Source organism: Notamacropus eugenii, chromosome 1 (assembly GCF_028372415.1).
Source record: "Notamacropus eugenii isolate mMacEug1 chromosome 1, mMacEug1.pri_v2, whole genome shotgun sequence".
Lineage (NCBI taxonomy): Eukaryota > Metazoa > Chordata > Mammalia > Diprotodontia > Macropodidae > Notamacropus > Notamacropus eugenii.
Genome location: NC_092872.1, coordinates 310,959,729 through 310,981,984, shown reverse-complemented (window position 1 = coordinate 310,981,984; position 22,256 = coordinate 310,959,729). Strand labels below are relative to the sequence as shown.

The following is a 22,256-nucleotide window of genomic DNA, read 5'->3' as shown; positions in this document are numbered from 1 at the left end:
GCATATAGTGGGCAGGAAAGTCTATCTTTCTTTTCCCAGTGATATTTCTTGAAAGTAGGGATGAGAACATCAGAGACAGAAAGACCAGGCATTTTCGTGCCTATCCCCATGCCTGGAATCCTCTCACTCCTCTCTCTGTCTCCTGGATTCCCTGGCCTCCTTCAAGTCCCAGCAAAAATGAGAAGATTTTCCCAATTCTCCTTAATCATAATGCCTCCTCTCTATTAATTATCCCCAAATTATCCTGTATAGAGCTTGTTTGTTCATAGTTGTTTTCATGTTGTCTCCACCATTAGACTGTGAGCTCTGTGGGAATAGGGACTATCTTGTCTTTTTTTTCATCCCTGGTGCTTAGAACAGTGCCAGGTCCATGGTAAGCACTCAATAAATGCTTCTTGACTAACTTACCAAAACACCAGATTAATTTGCTTAGTCCAGAGTCATGCTTCATCAGTACTTAAATAATCTGACCATATCAGGCCAATTTCTCAATCCTTTCCCACTTCCTAGAGCAAGTCACAAACCATTGCAGGCACTGTTGGGGGATGGGGGGGAAGTCTCTGTTCTGAGGAATCTATAAACAAGACAGCTTCCTAAGCCCCAAACTCAGGAAGTAAAACAAGTACACAAAGAAATATGAAACTGAATCCTGAGATAACTAAAAGTTCCCCATCATCATCAGTCATGCCATTATTTGCCACAGCTATAGCAGAGAAGCAAGAGGTTGAATCAAAATCAGATCAACAGCACCAGGGCCTCCCTGTTGCTGTGTTATAGGGTATGCTCACTGCCTTCAAACTCATAGGAAAATAACCCACGTGCAGTTCTTCCTTCAGAGTTTGTATGTTCTTGTTTGTTTGCTTGTTTTACAGCTCCAATGCTCTTGACGGGTGACTTAGTCATCAGGAATATGGCTTTTACGGCATGCATGTGGTAAATTAAATCCAACTGAATTCAACAGGCACTTTAATTAAGCGACTACTAGCTCTATGCTATTGGCATTGGGGATTCAATGACAAAAACAAACAGTCTTGAAGGAGATGCACAGAATATTCAAGTGAATATTATGCAAAGTATATTATGAGGGACCTGACATTTGCATGTCTATAAAAAGGTATCTCTTCACTTTATCAATCATGCAGCAATGACAATAGGCCCTTCAAAGTGATGATGATGATGATAACAATGATAATGATAATGGCTAAAATTTACATAGCATTGTAAGGTTTGCAAAGCACTATACATGTATATGTATATATATATATATTCATTCATTCATTTTGATCATCACAACAAGCTCCATTTTGCAGATGAGGAAACTGAGGCTGAGAGAGGTTAAGTAACTTTCCCAAGGTCACACACTTAAGTAAGTAACTAAGTCAGGATTCAAACTAAGGTCTTCTCAACTCCAAGACTTTCACTTTCCACTATTGGCACCTAGGTGCCTCCCATTATTATTGAATTCAATGGCCTAACTATACCGCAAAGAATCATGCTGAGGATGCTCAAAGATGAAAAATGGAACTGTCTCCCCTCATCTAATAGGGAAAATAAGATCATAGGATTATGTGAGATTTTTTATCTCATCTATTTGGATATTCCCTCTGAGAATGCAGATGGAAATCCATCCAGTGCCTATTCTGTGGGATTCTTTCCCGCATCCTCCCATTAATTTGCCACAGGGAGTCCATCCAATATGCTAGGGAGCTCCCTGTCCCCCCCCCCCCAACATTACAAGGATATCTGTAGAGCACTCCCTTTCATGCCTTTTTCTCTAAATCATCTCATCTTCTATTTTGATCAGACATATCTCTTATGTAGAGATAGCATATACATCTAGAAGGAAGCTAAGGCTTCTAAAGTGTAGAAGTGAGGAGGAAAGACATTCCAAGCATGGGGAAGAGCCAGTACAAAGGCCATGGACATGGGCAAGGGAAAGCATGTGTGAGGAAGAGTAAGAAAAGTAGTTTGGTTGGACTGGACAGTGCTTAAAGAGGAGTAAGGCATAGTAAGATTGGAAAGATAGTTTGGCACTTTAAATGCCAAACAGAAGATCCTAGATTGGTTCTGGAGTTCATTCAATAAGAGAAGAAACCTGATCTGATTTGCATGTTAAAGAAATCTACTATCTATGGAGGGGATGGATTAGAGTAGAGAGGCAATGCAGAGAGACATGTAGAAAGCTATTGAAATAGTAAATAGGGTGAGAGGTGATAATGGCCTGGATGAGGGTAGTAACTTTTTGATTCCAGAGACGGGGTATATGTGAGAGATGTAGAAATAGAAATAATAGAATGTAGAATTAGAAATTATTAGATCTGATAACTATATATTTTAGGGCAGGAAAGTGAGGTTTTTAGAATAATACAGAGGTTGAAAATCTGGGTGAATGGAAGAACAGTGGTACCTTCAACAGAAATAAAGGAAGTCAGAAGACAAGTGTGTTTGAAGGGGAAAGATAATGAGTTTTGTTTTAGATATGCTGATTTTGAGGTGTCCATAGGATATCTAGTTCAAAAGGTCCAATAGGCAGTTAATGTTGTGGAAACAGAACTCAGGAGGGAGATTAGGGATGGATGGATAGATATAGAGATAGAGTGATCTGTATAGAGATAGTGATTAGGAGCTGATGATGTATGTCATTTAGGGAGAGAATAAAGAGAAAGAAGAAGAGGGCCTGGAATATAACTTTGAGACATACACTCAAGAAGAAAATCCTGTAAAGCAGAGTAATAAGGAGTGGTCAAATTGGTAAGTGATGACCAAGAGACAAGAGTCATGAACGCCAAGAGACAAAAGACTAGGGAGCAAGAGAAGTCACCAGTGGTAAATACTGCAGAAAGGTCAAGAAGGATGATGACTGAGGAGAGACCATTGATTTGGCAATTAAGAGATCATTGGTAACTTTGGAGGGCAGAATTTCATTTGAAATCAAAAACCAGACTGAAGAATGTTTAGGAAAGAGTAGAAGAAATACAGGCAATAAAATAGCTTTTTCAAGGAGTTTGGCTAAAAAAGAGAAGAAAGAAATAAGACAACACTTGTGGGTGGTAAGATCAAGGGTAGGACCATCCTGGTGTGGAAGGAGGTTGCTGGTGTTGAGTAAAGTAACAGAATGATATTCACTGAATATGAAAAAAGGAAAAAAAACCAATACGTTCCTAAATGCTTATAGCAGCTCTCTTTGTGGTAGCAAAGAACTGGAAATTGCAGAGATGTCCATCAATTGAGGAAATAGATGAACAAGTTTGTAACATGATTGTGATGGAATCTGTGCTACAAAAAACAATGCGTTTGATGATCCTAGGGAAAAAAGGATAGATTTTCACAAAATAATGAAAAACAAAATGAGCAAACAAGAGAAAATTGTATACAGTAACAATGACATTGTTTTAAGAACAATTTTGAGCAAATAAGTCATTTTGACTGTTACAAGTTCCCAAATTAACTCCAAAGAATATCTATCAAGGAAGATGCTATCTTTATCCAGAGAAAGAACTGATAACTAGAAGTTTGTATAGAATGATTTTATATATGTGTATGTGTACACATATTTGTGTCTAATGATAGCCATCTCTGGGGGAGAGGAAAAAAAGAAAAGAAATTTACATGATAACTTTATTATATATTTTAAAGGAATAGCAAGTTGTACATAATAGATTTACAGTTTCGATTGCAATCTTTTTTATTATACTATGTTATGAAAATGCTTGTTCTTCCATAAACTAAAAATAAATAAAACTTTAAAAAGTATTATAATGTATTACTGGTACCACAGCCCATATATATAATGTATATAAGTAAATGCACATATATTAAGTCTGCAAACTCAAAATATTTAACTGATCAATTTTTTTAACGATCATTTTGGAGATCATTTCTCTATCCCACTCATCACAGAGGCTATTCCAGACTTTTTCTTCTTTGCTCATGTCTCATCCAATTTCCCCTTCTCTTATCCTTTCAGCTGAAGACCTGGTTTTCATATTCATCCAAAAAAATCTAGGCTATTCAATTCAAACTCCTGCTTCTACCCTTTTCTTTCTCACATTCCTCTGACAAGACCAACTAACTTCTCCCTCACCTTAGTTTCTGATGAAGAACTCACTCTTCTTGCTAAAGCCAATTCATCCCCTACTATCTGCTTCACAGATTGTCCCTACTATCATCCCCAACTCTCTCTCTAGTCTTCAATCTCTCCCTATCTCCTACTTCTTCTCCTGCTGCCCGCAAGCACACCCAAGTCTCCTCTGTCCTTATAAACCCCTACCTAGCATCCCCTCTAGCTATTGACCTATATTTTTCATCTCTGTGCTTTTGTAAGTAATTGTTTTCCATTCCTAGAATGCTTGACAAGGTCTCCCTTTGCATCCTGGACCATCTTGATGAACATCTGGTCACCGGATCCAGATAGCTCAGGAGAAGAAAGTGAGGCTGGTGACCTTAAGAAGCCTTCCCTCACTCAAAACAAAGTCAAGTGCAAGTCATGTCATCATTTCTCTGATGTCTTCAAAACAAAGGAACAACACAACTCCTTCCCTACCTCTTCCTCTTAAACCCCTAGCTTCCTTTAAGATACAGTTGAACCACTACACAAAAGAAAACTCCAAATCATCACTAATAAGTACAAATCAAAACAACCCTGAAGTTTCATTTCACACCCTGAAAATTGGCAAAGATGATAATAAATAGTTAATGTCAGAGGGGTTACGGGAAGATAGGCACACTGGTACATTGTTGACAGAACTATGAATTGGTATAATCATTTTGAAAAGCAGTTTGAAATTATGTGGATAAAGTGACTAAAATGTTCATACCCTCTGACCCAGAGATTCCATTACTAGGCTTATACCCCAAGGAGGCCATTGAAAAGAAAAAGTTCCCATATACACCTAAACACTTATAGCAACACTTTTTGTAATAAATTTTAAAAAGACTCAGCTCAAGCACCATCTTTTAGAAGAGGTCTTTCCCAATTTTTCTAGCTACTAATGTCTTTTCTCAAAGATTATTTTGTCTACTTTGTATGTATCATGTATATATAAATATATGCATAAATCTACATATTCACATGTTATCCCTCTCCATCAAAATGTAAACTCCATGAGGGCAGAGATAATACTTACACAGGGACTGGCTTATAGTAAATCCTCAATAAATGCTTATTGATTGATGGATATCTTGGAATAGGTCAGGTTGTAGCTATTTTAGTATTTTCTCATTTTTTTTTTCTAATGTGCCATTGATTTTTATCTTTTTTCTAACAATTTGATGGTCTGACTGTACCAAGACAGCTAATTAAAAAATGATTCCCACATCTGTAACCAATCACTTAAGAAAAGAAATGTATGACTCAGGGTAAATTGCTTAACCCATTAATGCCCTAGCAACTCCATAAGACTATACATTGCAAAGAAGCTACCCCAGATCTGCTTGGCAGAGGAAGCTCCTCACTGGAACAAATAAAATCACAGGAACAGTCAAAGCAAACACACAGAACACTCAATTTCAATGGCTCCTGACTCTTCTTGAAGACTGGGTTTATGATATGTTGGTGTGAGGCTTCTGTGTAGGGACTTTGGTCTCTTGTTTCTCAGTCCTGAGTCATACTTTCCATCATATTCTTCACATGCTCCTCTGTACTCAGGAATAACAATTCAATATACATAATACTTCAAAGTTACAAAGCCCTTTTATCCCCTAACCCTCATTTTGGTTTCTGATGTTGTTGTCTTGGAGACTTATGCTATGGGATATGCCTATGGCAGCCCAGTAGATATTTTTACCTAGAGTTCCCTGATGCCAATGACATGGAACTTGAGGGATTTCTATAAAGGAGAGGGGACCATACAGAGTGATAAGACAATGGGGAGGCATGAGAATCCTGATGGCAGCCTAGATGGGGTTGTGAATATAATTTAACAGGGAGATGACTAATGTCTGGGGCCAATGGCCTCCATTAGATCTGAGCGAAGGTCTCAGAGCTCAAGGAATGATGGGGGGTAGAGTAACGATAGTATAAATCAGACAACACTAGGCACCAGGGGAAGCACCAGTCACCCTCACTTGGTCACTAACACTTTTTCCTCCTCCATTTCTGGAAGGTGACTGGTCTCCCATTCTTTTCCCAAACATCTATTTCCTTTGGAATTCCCCAGAGAGGGAAGGAGTAAAGGAGAGAGAAGGCTATTCCATCCAATCTTGCCAGAAGCCCAGGCATCCATCATTCCAAATAAACTAGTTCTCAACTGATTTCTATAATTTCTTTGCTTATAGGGTAAAATTGAAACTCCCCTTTCCCCTTTTAACTCTGATACCTTTTGATTCCATCAAAAAACTTTCTTATCTATTTAAGGTACCAAAATTAAGAGTGTAGTTTCAACCCCATCTTTTCAAATTGAGTCCTATAAAAGCTGGTAGCCACCGACCCAGACCATCTAGCCTAGGGTTGTCTCTAATCCTGCCTGTTGTTGAGTTACCAACACAGACTCCATCTTCCCCTGAAAGGAAAACTTTCACACCTGGGTCCCATAGCACATGTGGATTTCAATATACACATGAGCTCTCTTCATGGTAACAGTTATCATCCCTATTGACAAACAAGGAACTGGAAGCTGAAAGTAGACTTTGACATGCTTATGCTCACATGACTAGAAAGCATCAGAGTTGGGATGAGAAGTTGTACCAGACTAGGGTACTTAACCTTATTATTTCATTTGATCAAGACAGTTCACTGAGGTAGGTCTCTTTTTTTGATGATAAGGAAACTGAGATCAGAGGAATTAAGCAGTTTGGCCTGGGTCATTTGCCTCGTAAGTATCCAAAGCAGGATCATTGTGTCCTAGACACATTTGACAGTCTGGTAAAGTCTATGGACCCTTTCTCAGAAAAATGTTTCTAAATAATTGAAAGAAAGACCCAATTTCAGTTAGAGGTTAGTGCAAATAAAGATGAATTTTTTTCTCATCTAATTTCATGGATCTGAAATTTATCCACAGACCCCTTGAGGACGCATGGACCTCAGAATAATAATAATATAATATATAACATGTTAAGGTTTGCAAAGAGCTTTTCAAATATTATTTTATGGGAGGTAGGTGTTATTGTTGTCCCCATTTTGATAAGGAGGAAACTCAAATAGACAGAGTTCAAGTGACTTACTAGGGAGTGGTCCAACTAATAAGCAAGCACTGGATTTGAACTCAGGTCATTCTGGCTCCTGGTCCAGTTCTCCATCTACTGAGTTACCCAGGTATCTAGATGATCCCTGTGATAGGTGATTTCTAAGGCCTGTTAGAGCTCTGACATTTGATGAAATGAATAATTTTTTTAAAAATAGCATCTATTAGAGCTCGAGAAAGCACACAGATAGTGTAAACTTTGACACAGTAGATAGAGCACAGGGCCTGAAGTCAGGAAAATTTGAGTTCAAATCCAGTCTCAGACACTTACTAGCTCCATAACCCTGGGCAAGTCACTTAACCCTGTTTGCCTCAATTTCCTCATCGGTAAAATGAGCTGGAGAAGGAAATGGCAAACCACTCCAAGAAACCCCAAATAAGATCATTAAAAATGGGATATGGCTGAAAAAGATTGCATTTGCATGCAATATGAACATAGCTAATGCTGCACTATATACCACAAATAAACATTTACTCAATATGACAAAATAGAAATTAGAGCATTAGAAATGCTCATATGTTGAGTTGTCTAATAAAGCAGAGTGCATGAGCTGTGTTGGTAGTAACGGGGAAGAAAGGATTGCTTCTTCTCATTGGAGGATGAAGTTTTTATTAGTTGCATTTCTTGTTCTTCATTGACCTTTTGAAAAATCTGCACAAACATGTACTGAGAAATCCTTACTTATCTAATCTAAGATTGCAACATACTGGAGAGGACAGCTTTAGAGAGAGGAGCATGATTGTACAAGTAGAAAAAGGCACGAGGATCCTTTAAGCGAACAAGGTAGGAGAATTGGTAGAAAGGGAGTGCACAGTGGTAGAGTTAGTCCTTAGGCTAGTGTGGGACAGAGCTAGAACAAGGGATTTTTTTCAAGTGGAACAACAGCAGTAATACTAAGTAGATATTTTTACCCAGAGTTCCCTGATGCCAATGACATGGAACTTGAGGGATTTCTATTTAAGGTTTATAGAGCATTTTATATCTATATTATTTCATTTGATCACAATTTTGCTGAGGTAGGTGCTGTTTTATGATAGGGAAACTGAGGTTCAAAGAGGTTAACCAAACTGCCCATGGTCACACAGCTAGTATCAGAAGCAGCATGCAAACTTGGATCTTCCTGACTCCAAGTCTGGTGCTTTCTGATGTATCATGTTACCTCCACAAACTGTACCCTTGGCAAGAAGGAATTCTTAGACAGAATGGGGAGGGGAGGAGGTACACTACCCCACATAAGGACAGACACTTGGAAACCAGGAGACCACTGTTGGGAGATCCTTCTCACTCTCATCCCAAGGAAGATGGCCTTTTGAAAGCTTCCTATTTTAACTAATTTTTCTGGGAAACTAGATGCTAAGTTCAGTTGTTTCTTGGTATCAAAGTCTGATCTCTGGAGGGTGGTTATAGCATAATAAACTCTACTGCAAACAAATGGCAAAAAAAGCTCAAAGGGGGGCTTAAAGACCACTCCACCAAAAAAAAAAAATAATCCTCAAGGCACTGTAGCATGTTAAAAGGCAACTTAGGAATCATCTGATCCAATTCTACTTTACAGAAGAGGAAACTGAAGCTCCAGAGAAGTGAAGAGACCTGCCCTAGAAGACTCACTGAACTCTTACTAAAACTGAGACTAAGACAAAGCCCAGTGGAGCCTGAATCCTATCGATTCAAAGACAGAGCTGGAGCGGATGTTAGGGAGAAAAGTTAAGCCCAAAGTTCATATCAGAGAAGGTACTAGAAGATCTCTAGTGTTCTTTCAGTCATGTTGTTGAAATTTCTCCTCCCTTAGGGGCATGGCCCTTCCGATGTAGCAGCCCTATCTCATCAGTCATGTTAGGAGGAGAGGACTGCGGTCTGTCCAGATGCATTGTCCTGGCTCCAAACTTATTTACGTCATCCATTCTCCAGTTGGCAGGAATGTTTTGAAAAGCTAACTATGGTAGAAATTCAAGGGAAAGAAAAGATCCTCAGGATGGGGAAGTGGGGACATCCCCACAAAAGCATGGCCCTCTGACAGGAGCCAAGATGTTTTCTCTCTGCCCTGGCCTTGCCTTACCTGAAAGGGCTCTCCTGCCATGGAGCCATTATTGATAAGGCATTGCTTCCCAGGTCACTGCCAGTTCCTAAGTTGACCTTGCTCATCAGCAGAAGATGTGAAGTGGTCCCTAGAAAGTCACTACTGTTGGTTCAAAGGGAAATCAATTCAACTTATTCAGGGTGTGGCCTCCCTCACCAAACCTCGAGGCCTAATGCCTCTGCCTTCTCGGTTCCCTCATCTGAGGAAGCTCAACAGATGAAGCCAGAAACTGAGCAGCAGTGGAACCTCCCTCAGAGAAAGCACATACTTGCCTCTGCTCTCCTTATGTCACCATTTCTACTACCACGATATTTACTCTGCCTTCTTGCTGAAAGAAGTACAAGTGTTTTCCACAGGCCTTTAGTTTTTTGCCCTATGACAAAACTTATGGGCAACTAAATGACACAGGCCTAGAATTAGGAAAACACCTTCCTGAGTTCAAATTTTGCCTCAGACACTTACTAGCCAAGTGACCCTGGGCAAGTCCCTTAACTCCATTTGCCTAAATTTCCTCAATTGTAAAAAGAGCTGGAGGAAGAAATAGCAAATCACTCCAATATCTTTGCCAAGAAAACCCCAAAAGGGGTCATGAAGAGTTGGATACGGCTAAAAAATGACTTAAAAAACAATGGCAAAATTCAGGGTGACCTACCCTAGTTCAAGGTTTGCTACTAGTAGAATGAGCACTGAATTTGGAGCCAGAGGAACTGGTTTAAATCCTTCCTCTTCCATTTATTACTTGTGTAACTTTTGGCAATCACTTTCTTTGTGCCCCAGTTTCCTCATCTATACAGGGATACCTCATTTGATTGTGCTTTACTTTATTACACTTCACAGATATTACATTTTTTACAAATTGAAGGTGTGTGGCAATCCTGCGCCAAACTCCAGTTCATTTTGATTGAGACAACAAGCTTTGTACCTTCTCCAACAATAAATCCGTCAAGACAAGAGAAGTTTTTAAAACTAAAACATTTCACACAGGATCATAGATTTAGAGCTGGGAGGGAACTTAGAAGTTAGTGAGTCCCATCCCTAGCTTGAACCATCACACTCATTCTTTCCAACATTCCTTCATACTGGCAAGTCTAGGTTTCCAAAGAAGGACAACCAACACCTATTTACACTCCAACTCTCTCAGAGTCCTAGGGGTAATCTATTGTGTCTCTTGAGCCCCTACCAGAACATTTCCATTTACACAAAATTTGTCACTCACAACAAAAACACTTTTAGATCTTAAACAGGGTGCTGCTTCAACCAACCAGCTTGTAGCAAACAGAGATCATCATCAAATAACTGCAGTTTGTTTTTTCCATCTCAGACCAGAGGTAGCAACAAAAAACAACTTGTGCATTTCTCTCAAACCCTAGATGGTGCTGAAGAGCAATAGCTACTAAACACTGAAGCTTTTCCATCCAATGAGTGGCTCCTGTCCTCCACCAATCAGGAACTAGCAACAGAACTCTTCTAGTGCCTCTTCCTCACCTGACTCTAAAAGAGCTAACCTTTTAACCCTTCAGGCTTTGATCTTCATTTGCCATAGTTCTTCCATCTTTCCTTTTTCATTTTTTCATGTACTACTTTCAAAGGCTTAAAACAGAGCCTCCTGGTGCTCAATGACTCACCTTCTTACGTAAGCTAATCAATAACACACCAAATCTCCCCTATAAAATCAATAGCTTTTATTTAACCATCCTCTGGTCTTCAAACAGTTACACAATTTTCCATTTTGTAAGTTTCAACCTTTTAATCCTTGAAAACAGTTACACACAAATGAGTTGATAGACTACAATGCTCTCTGGCTCCAGCCATTCTGTGGTCTTCAAACAACTCCAGTTCTAACAATCTGTGCCTCTGAAAGTTATGATTCCTCATAATTGAAATTTAATCAATTTTAATAAAAGTTGTCTCGGCTCCGTTATTACCCTATACTCTTAACAAGGTGACTTAAGGCCTTATATTCACACCATAGTTCATTTTCTTTCCCTTTTCCAACTAAACTGCTCAAAGCTTGTCTAACAATGATGAGGTATATATACACACAATTTTTAGCAATTTTTATTAAACCCAAGTTCTTTTCAGTTCTTTTCTTTCAGGCACCAAACTATTCACTCACAAAAGAGGCAATACTTATTCCTTTACCAGTTGATTTAATTCTTTTTCCTTATGAAAAACTATTTTTTCTGCCCCTTTCAACTACTCTGTGTAAAAGGACAGGACCTTAAAGGAATTATAATTCATACATATATAACCCATTTTCTGCCAAGATGGTTATAGAGGCATAAAGTATCACTAGTTTTCTTTTTGTAGATATGGAAGCTAGGTGGAGTACTGGGCCTGAAGTCAGTAAGACCTGAGTTCAAATCTAGCCCCAAATATGTACTGGCTGTGTGAACCAGGGCAAGTCACTTAATTTCTACCTGCCTCAGTTTCCCCAATTGTAAAATGGAAATAATAATAGCACTTTAAGAAGACTGAACAGTGAGTGCTTAAAAAATGCTTGTTTTCTTCCTACCTTCCTTCCTTCTTACAGTTCTTTACATATGACATTCCACTAGCATTCTCTGTACCTGGTGCCTGGAATGCACTCTCTCTTTCCCCTCTGCCTCTTTGAATTCCTAGTTTCCTTGAAAGCTCAGTACAGAAATCATTTGCTACCTGAGGCTTTTCCTGATCCCACCAACTACTAGTATCTAACTCTCTCCCAAGTTACCAAGTATTTATTTGTAAATATTATTTCATATACACTTATATGTGTACACATTAGCTCTCCTAATTGAATGTAAGTTCCTCAAGGACAAAGACTGCTTTTGTTTTTGCATTCCCAAAACTTAGCACAGTGCTTGGCACATAGCAGGTGCTTAATACACTTATTAGATGATTGAAGGAACCAGGAATTTTTTACATTTTTTTGTTACATTTTAAATTCCAAGCTCTCTCCCTCCCTCCTACCCCAATAGAGAAGGCCACCATTGCCACATATGTGTATGTATGTGTATATGTGTGTCTGTAAAACTATACTATGCATACTTCTATTTATCAGCTCTTCCTCTGGAGGTGATAGCATCTTCCTTCAGAGGTCCCTTGCAGTTGTTTTGAGTATTTATAATACTAAGAATAGTTATTTCGTGCAAGTTTTTTCATAGTTTTCCAAAAATCGACCAGCTCATTATTTCTTACAGCATAGTAATATTCCATCACAATCAAATACCATAACCTGTTTGGCCATTCTCCAATTGACGGACATCCTCACAATTTCCAGTTCTTTGCCACCACAAAGTGAACTGCTGTAAATATTTTAGAACACACAGGTTCTTTTTTTCTTTTTCCCTGATCACCTTGGAAAACAGACTATTGCTGGATCAAAGGATATACACAGTTTTATAACTCTCTGGACAAAATTCCAGATGGCTCTCCAAAATGGTTGGATCAGTCCACAGATCCACCAATAGTGTATTAATTGTCTCAGTATTTCCATATCCTTTTCAACATTGATCATTTTCCCTTCTATTATTTTAGAAAATGTGATAGGTGTGAGATATGTCAAAAGTTGTTTTAATTTGCATTTCTCTAATCAGTAATGATTTAGAATATTTTTTCATATGACCATATATAGCTTTGATTTCTTCCTTAAAAAACTGCCTGTTCATATCTTTTGACCATTTATCAGTTAGGGAATGACTCATATTCTTGTAAATTTGACAAGGTTCTCTATATATTTAAGATATGAGACTTTTATCTGAGAAGCTGTCTAAATAATTTTCCCAAAATTTTCTACTTTCCTTCTACTCTTGGCTGCTTTGGTTTTATTTTTATAGAACTTTTTAATTTTATGTAATCAAAATCATCTCTTTTATATCTCACAATGCTCTCTATCTCGTGTTTATTTATAACTCTTTCCCTATCTATAAGTCTAATAAGTAATATGTTCCATGTTCTTCTAATTTACTTCTGTTATCTCCCTTTATGTCTAGGTCATGTATCCATTTTGGCCATATGTTGGTAAGTGATGTAACTATTATTCCACATAGATATTATTAAATATTATATTAATATTATTTATTTAACAAATATTATTAAATATTTATTCTAAATATTATTCTATATATAGTAAATATTCTATATATTATAGAGATTATATATAAAATCTAAATATTTATATATGTATATAGTAAATATAATTTGTGTATATATATATATATATGTGTGTGTGTATATATATATATATATAGTTCCTGCAAAATCATTTTCTGGTTTTCCCAACAATTTTTATCAAATAATGAGTTATTATCCCCAAAGCTTAAATCTTTACATTTGTCAAACAAAAGACTCTTTACTACTGTGTATTGTACATGTATTCTGTTCTACTGAATCACCATTCTATTTCTTAGCTAATACCAGATAGTTTTGATAATTAGTTAGATACAGTTTATATCTATAAGTATTATTATATTTTATAATAATATAACATATAAATATAATGTATATATTTAATCTAAATTTGTATTTATAATATTGTTTAAGATCTGTTACTGATAGACTGCTTTTCTTTATTTTTTTCATTAATTCCCTTGATATTCTTAACCTTTTGTTCTTCCAAATAAAATTTATTATTTTTTCTAATTCAAAAAAATAATTTTTAGTAATTTAATTGGCATGGCAGTGAATAAGTGGATTGGTTTACTTAGAACTGTAATTTTATTATATTGACTGTACCTACCCATGAACAATTAATATTTCTCTAACTATTTCAATCTGATTTTATTTTATAAAAAGTTTTTAATTATGTTCATATAATTCCTGGGTTTGTCTTGGCAGGTATATTCCCAAGTATTTTATGCTGACTATGGTTATTTTAAATGGGGTACCTCTTACGATCTCTTTTTGCAGGGTTTTATTGGTGATATACAGAAATGCTACGTTGTATGTGGGTTTACGTTACTTTGCTAAGATTATTAACTGTTTCAACTAGCTTTTTAGTTGAATCTCTTGGATGTTCCAAGTATATCATCATGTCATCTGCATGACGATTAATACTTCATTGCCTCACTGCCCATTCCAATGCCTTCAATTTCATTTTCTTCTCTTATTGCTGTTGCTAGCATTTCTAATATAACACTAAATAATAAGGGTGATAACAGCCATTCTTGTTTAACTCTTGATCTTATTGAAAAGGCTTCTAGCTTATCCCCATTACAACTGATGCTTGCTCATAGTTTTAAATAGAGGCTTCTTAACATTTTAAGGAAAAATCCATTTAAACCTATGCTTTCAAGTGTTTTTAAATAGGAATAAGTGTTGTATTTTATCAAAAGCTTTTTTGCATTCATTGACATAATCATATTTTGTTACTTTTGCTATTGATATAATCAATCATGTTAATAGTTTTCCTTATATTAAACCATTCCTGTTATAAATCCTACTTAGTCACCATGTGTAATCTTTGTGATAGTAGGAGACTACCTGTATATTGCATCTATATTCATTAATGAAATTGATCTATAATTTTCTGTCTCTGTTTTTGCTTTTCCTGGTTTAGGTAACAGCACCATATTTGTTTCATAAAATGAGTTTGGTAGGACTCCTTCTTTGCCTATTATTCCAGATAATTTGTTCAATATTAGGATTAGTTGATTTTTAAATGTTTGGTAGAATTTACTGTAAATTCATCTGTTCCTGGTGCATTTTTCTTTTTAATCTCTTTTTCTAAAAGAGGTTTATTTAGATATTCTGTTTCCTCTTCTGTTCATCTATGCAGCTTATATTTTTGCAAGTATTCTTCCATTTCACTTAAATTGTTAAATTTATTGACATATAATTGGGCAAAATAACTCCTAATAATTCTTTCAATTTCATGTTCATTAGTAGTGCATTTACCCTTTTCATTTCTGATACCATTAATTTGGTTTCTTCTCTCTTTATAAAAAAATCATATTAACCAATGGTTAATTGGGGTTTTTTTTGTTCTATTTTATTGGGTTCTTTTTTCATAAAACGAACTCCTAGTTTCATTGTTAATTCAATAGTTTTCTTTTCAATTTTATCAATCTCAATTTTTAGTTTCCAATTTGATGTTTAATTGGGGATTTTTAATTTGTTCTTTTTCTAGTTTTTTTAATTGCATACCCAGTTCATTGATCTGCTCTTTCTCTATTTTATTGATGTAAATATTTAGAGACATAAATTTTCCTCTGATACATTCTGATCACTTCTTTTGTTGCATCCCATAGGTTTTTTATGTTGTCTCACTATTATCATTCTCTTGAATAAAATTATTTATTGTTTCTATGACATTTTTCAACCCACTCATTCGTTAAGATTAGGCTATTTAGTCTTCAATTAATTTTTAACCTGTGTTTCATGGGTCCTTGTTAAATATAATTTTATTGGATTATGATCTAAAAAGGATATTTTTAATATTTTTGCTTTTCTGCATTTAACTATAAAGTTTTATGCTCTAACATATGGTCAATTTTTAAAGTCCCATGTAATGCTGAGAAAAAGGTATGTTCCTTTCTATTCCCATTCATATCTCTCCAGATATCTATCATATCTAGCTTATCTAAGATTCTATTAATTTCCTTGACTTCTTTTGTTGTTGTTGTTGTTAGATTTATCTAGTTCTGAGAGGGAAGGATTGAAGTCTCCCACTATTGTAGTTTTTCCATCTATTTTTTCTGCAATTCATTTAGTTTTTCCTTTTAAAATTTAGTTGCTATAGCATTTGGTTCATATAGATTTAGTACTGATATTGCTTCATTATCTACTGTACCTTTTAACATAATGCAATGTTTATTTCTTTTAATTAAATCTATTTTAGTTTTAACTTTGTCTGAGATCATGATTGTTACCCCTGCTTTTTTTTGCATCATTTGGTGCATAATAAATTCTATTCCAGCCCTTTACTTTTACTACATATGTGTCCCTCATTTTTAAATGTGTTTCTTGTAAACTACATACTGTCGGGTTCTAGATTTTGATTCATTCTTCTGTTTCTATTTTATGGATGACTTCATTCCATTCACATTCAAAGTCATAAGGACTAGTTGCATATTTCCCAGCATTCTATTTTTTTCTCACTGTTTATTCTTCTCTGCTCTCTTTTTATCCTCTCCCCCATTAGATGTCTAATTTGTTTTTGATCACGGCCTCCCTAACTTGCACCTCTTTTAAGAGTCCCTCCCTTATCTCATTCCCTTGCCCTCTTATTTCTTAATCTGCACACCCTTCTAAGAGTTCCTCCCTTAGCCTATATTTTCACCCTTCCATTTTTTGTAAGTTAAGAAGACTTTTACACCCTTCTAAATGTGTATGTAATTTCCTCTTTAACCCAGTTCTGATGAGAATAAAGGTCTAGCACTATCAGCCCTCCAACCCCTCTTGTCTCCACTGTAACAGTTCTTCCATTTATGCCTCATTTGTATAATTACTCTATTTTGTTTCTCCCTACCAAATTCCATTTTTTAGGATCATTCCATCATAATCATCTCAACCCCAAGCCTTCTATCTATATATGCTCTTTCAAATTATCCTAGTAATGATAATATTGAATTACAGATAACATTTTCCCATATAAGTAAACCGTTTCACATTATTAAACCTCTTGTAACTGGTCTTTCACGTTTATCTTCTTATGTTTCTCCTCATTCTGGTAGGTAAAATTTTCCATTCAGTTCTCATCTTTTCCTTAAGAATGCCTGAAAGTCCTTTAATTCATCAAATATCAGTTTTTTGCTTGCAGTATTATACTCAGCTTTGTTGGGTAATTTACTCTTGATTGCAAACCCAGCTCCTTTACTCTTTAGAATATCGTGTCCTATACCCTTTGGTTTTTGAAAGTAGAACTGCTAACTTTTGTGTTATCCTCACTACAGGCTCCACAATATTTAAATTATTTCTTTCTAGTTTCTTGTAGTATTTCTTCCTTGACCTGGGAGCTTTGAAACTTAGCTATAATGTTCCTCTGAGTTTCATCTTGAGATCTTTTTCAAGTGATGATCAATGGATGTTTTCAATGTCTATTTTACCCTCTAGCTCTAAAACTTCGGGTAAATTTTCCTTAATAATTTCTTGAAGTATAGTGCCTAGACTACTTTTTTTATCATAACTTTCAGTATCAAACAATTCTCATATTGTCTCTCCTGGATCTGTTTTCCAGGTCAGTTGTTTTCATGAAATACTTCACATTCTCTTTTATTTTTTCATTTTTTGTTTTATTTTATGATTTATTGGTATCATTTGAAGTCATTAGTTTCCCCTTGCCCAATTCTAATTTGTAAAGAGTTATTTTCTTCTGTAAGTTTTTGGATCTCTTTGTGTAATTGGCTGAAAGTCCTTTTTTAAGCTATTCTAAGAGCTCTTCTGAGGCTTGTTGAGGTATTATTTTAACTTATTTGTGGTGGAATTTGAGAGATCTGGGTGATTACCTGCCTTATTCTGCCATCTTTCCAGGATCCTTCCAGAACCATGAATTTGTCCAAGAGTTTAGATATTAATACTTCTCTGAAATTCCCTCTTCACCAAATACATTAATTCAATGCAATGGACTAATTACTGTTGCAATTACTAAGAAGTTTAATACATTTAGAGCTGAAAGGGAACTCAGGGATCAATCAATAAACATTTATTAGGGACTTACTATGTGCCAGGCATTCTGGTAAACACTGAGGATGCAGAAAGAGGCAACAAAATAGTCCCTGCCTTCATGGAACTTACAATCTAATAGGGGAGAAAACATGCAAAGAAATACAGTATACTCAAAGCAAGCTATATATAGAACAAATAGGAAATCATTAACAGAAGGAAGGCACTGGAATTAAAAGGACTGGGGAAGTCTTCCTGTAGAAGATGGGATTTTAGCTGGAACTTAAAGGAAGCCAGAGATATCAGCATTCAGAGCAGAAGAGGGAGCATGTTCTAGGTATGGGGGATAGCCAGAGAGAATGCCTCAAACTGAGAGATGGAATATCTTGTTTGTGGAACATCCAGGAGGCTGCTGTCACTGGATTGAAGGGCCCATATTGGGAAGAAGATAGAAAAAGCCTGGAAAGGTAGGAGGGGGCCAGGTTATGAAGGATTCTCAATGCCAAACAGAGTTGTGTATTTGTTCCTAGAGGCAACAGAGAACCAGTTGACTTCAAAAGGGTGTATCTTGTGTATGTGTGTCTGTCTGTGTGTGTCTGTATATGGGGGCGGGGGTAGTGATGTGATTATACTTCCACTTTAAGAAAATCACATTAGTGACTCAATGAACAGGTTAGAGTAGGGAGAAATTTGAGGTGGGCAGACCCACCAGGAGGCTATTGCAGTAATCTAGGCATGAGGTGATGAGGGCCTACACCTGAGTGGTGGCAGTGTCAGAGGAGAGAAAAGAGCATATTTGAGAGATATTGCAAAGGCAAAAATCGACAGGCCTTAGCAACAACTTGGGATGGGGATTGAGAAACAGTGAGGAGTCCAGGATTGCTCTTCTGTGAGCCTGAGAGACTGGGAGGATGATGCTGTCATCTGCAGTAACAGGGAGGTCAAAAGGGGAGAGGTTTTAGGGGGAAAGATTATAAATTCTCTTTTGAACATACTGAGTTTAAGATGTCTACTAGACATCCAGTTAAAGATATCTGAACAGTAGACAGAGATTCAAGATTAAAGGTCAGCAGAGACATTGAGACCAGGAGATAGATTTGAGAATCAACAGTGCAGAGATGGTGATTAAATCCATGGGAGCTGATGAGGTCACTAAGTGAAGTAGTATAGAGGGAGAAGGGGAAATGGCCAAGGGCAGAATCCTGAGGAACACCTATGGTTACAGAGTATGATCTGGAAGAAGATATAGGAAAGGAAACAGAAAAGGAGCAGTCAGACAGGAAGTAGGAAAACCAGGAGAGAGTAGTATCCCAAAACCCTAGAGAAAAGAGAGTATCAAGGAGGAGTGAGTGATTGATAGATTGCAGAGAGGTCAAAGGAAATGAGGACTGAAAAAAGATCATTGCATTTGGTCACTATGGGATCATTAGTAACTTTGAATGGAGCAGTTTTGGTGAAATAAGATTGGGAGCCTGGTTGTAAGGGATTAAGGAGAGTGAGAGACAGCCTTCTTTGAGGAGTTTGGTCACAAAGGGAAGAAAAAAATTTAGGATGACAGAGTAGATGGAAGGATCAAATGCGGGTGTTTCAGGATGAAAGAGACATGGGCAGGTTTATAGGCAGTGGGAAATAAACCAGTAGAGAGGAAGAGATTGAAAATAAGTGAAAGAGTAGGGAGGGCAGAGGGGAATCTGTTGAAGGAGAGAGGATGGAATGAGATCACTTGAATAATAGAAGCTAATCTTGGTAAGAAATAAGGTCACTTCATCATGTGAGACAGAGGTGAAGGGGGAGATGGTGGCAGAAGGCACCTGAGTGATAGAAGATGAGGAAGCAGGGAAGAGAGGGCACTCATAGCTAATTGCCTCAATTTTTTTCTGTAAAATATTAGGCAAGGTGCTCAGCTGAGAGGTTGGGGGAAGGAGAAGTCATGGGAGGTTTGAAGAGTGATGAAAAGGTTTTGAAGAGCTGCTGTGGAGAGTGGGATAGTAAGTTAACAGTCAGATATAGAAGGATTGCCTAGCAGCAGTGAGGGCCCAGGTAAAGTATATAATAAATCTATAATGGACCAGTCAGAAGGATTGAGCGATTTTCTCCATCTTGGTTCAGCAACACCGGAGAGAGTGAAGGCAATGAATGGTGGGAGTGAGCCAAGGAGGAGCATAATTATCAATATAAAGGGGTGAGAGATTCAAGAGAGGAGAGCAGTATAGAGTTGAATGGGTTCACTAAGGAGTCGAGATAGGGGCTAGTGCAGGGGAGTTGACCTGGAAGAGAAATGAGAGGTCAAGGGGTTGGAGGTCACTGTGAAGCTAACGAGTCAAGTTATGTAAGGCAAGGCAGAGGTAAAAGTGAAAAGCCAAGTAATTATGGTCCAATAAAGGGATGTCACAGTTCTTGAACTGGGGGTGGTAATATTTGTGGGTGATGGCAAGATCAAGGGTATGACCATCATTGTGTGTGACTGAAGTAGGGTGGAAGAGGGGCTCTTGGGAGGTGAGTAGATTGAGGGACTGAGTTGTTAGGGTCTTTGAGGAAGAATCAATATATATGTAGAAGTCCTCTAGTGTGAGGGCAGGAGTTAGGGAGAGAAACTGTAAGCCAGGGATTGACTGAGGCAGGAAGGGGAGTTAATGGGTTTCAGTAGACAACCACCATCAGGTCACCTAGTTTAACCCCCTTGTTATACAGTGAAGAAAACTGAGAAGGTCACATCTATATTAAATGGAAGAAAATGGATTTTAAACCTCTGAGTGAACCCAGTATTCTTTCTACTAAACCATGCTGCCTCCCTCAGCTGAGGTCATAGGCTCATTTCTTGGATTTTGTATGCTCTTAATTTTTGGCCATCTCTGCTGCTCCACTTTAACTACCCTGTCATCTAGCTTAAGCAATTTCCCCCTTTTCCTCTTCCTTTTTAATTTAAAATCTTTCCATTTAAAATTTAATCAAGATTTGCAGGACTCCCAGCAAGTTTTTATAAGGTAACCTTTGGGAGGACAGTAAAATGGAAATACCACAGGATTGGACTCATCAGGCCTGAATTTTCATCTCACTTCTATCCCTGATGTGTGGCTTCCTCTAGCTGTATTTTCTTCAAAAGGAGAGAATATCTGTTTTTTCCTACCTCTCTCAGATGATCCAAGCCTAGACAGATAAGATCCTATGATATAGTACTTTGAAATCAAAGATGTTATATTCAGGGTTCCAGTTCTAATAGACAGAAAACAATCCCTTTTATTCCATGTTAGTGAAATATGACCTATAGAGTGTGGACTCCCAAGTCCAATAGGTCCTCAGTCCACTCACATGTCCCACGAAGCCCCTTTCTTTCCTATCTTCTGACAGAGGTTTTGTGAAGATAAATAAGGCAACCTCTGATTTAGGGCAAAAAGGGTTCTGTGCCAAAGGAACAAAGAATTCAGAGTCAAGGAGTGGTTTGGGGAAGTATGGGAGAGGAATGATACTCCCTCTGTTAAATCTGTGGTCTCCTGATCCCCTCAGTGGTATCAAGCATTTTCTAGAACCTGAACTCTATGGCAACAGATCAAAGGATAATAGATTTAAAGACCTTAGTCATCTAATCCAATTCCCTCATTTGACAGATGAGAAAACTGAGGCCTAGACAGGGTAACTGACTTGTCCAAAGTCATACTGATAGTAATTAGCAGCATCAGGTCCTCTGTCTTCAAATCCAACTCTTCTTTTCTTTCTTTCTTTCTTCCTTTCTTCCTTTTCCTTTTTTAGGCAATTGGGATTAAATGACTTGCCCAGGGTCACACAGGAGTAAGTGTCTGAGGCTAGATTTGAATTCAGGTCCTCATTCCAGAGTGAGATCCAACTCTTTTCAAACATTGCCTCTCTAGAAGGGTATACTGGATTCGGGGAAAACACCAAGTTTAAGATAAGATATGATGCACAAATAAGGTCAAGATGATCAACGAACTTCAGAAAGCAAAAGGTATCAATAGGTCTAAGAAAGAGGAGAATTTTATCTTAATGAAAGAAAGACTTCCTGATAATTAGAGGGGGCCATAAATACAATAGGTGCTAGAAATATAAAAACAAAAAGTGAACCATTTTCTGCCCTCAAGGAGCTCACATTTTGAGGGGAAACAATATATGAACAGATAAATAAACAATATGTACAATGTGATTTAAGAGTGCAAAGGATTAATAATAGGGGGTGGCAGATAAATCAGGAAAGGTCTTTTGTAGGAAGCAGTATTTTATTTTATTTTTTGGAGACAGGGTTCTCCCTATCTTCTAGGTGACACAGAGGATAGAGGGCCAGGCCTAGAGTCAGGATCTGGCCCTCAGACACTTAATAGCTGTGTGACCCTGGGCAAGTCACCTAACCCTCTTCACCTCAGTTTCCTCATCTGTAAAATGATCTGGAGAAGAAAATGGCAAA

At 37.2% G+C, this 22,256-nt stretch overlaps 1 long non-coding RNA gene across 11 annotated transcripts in view; it reads right to left on the bottom strand.

Moving 5' to 3' along the window:
- Positions 1-22,256, bottom strand: part of LOC140517886 (uncharacterized) — a 138,217-nt gene that overhangs the window by 87,423 nt on the left and 28,538 nt on the right. The gene's annotated exons all lie outside the window — the stretch shown is intronic.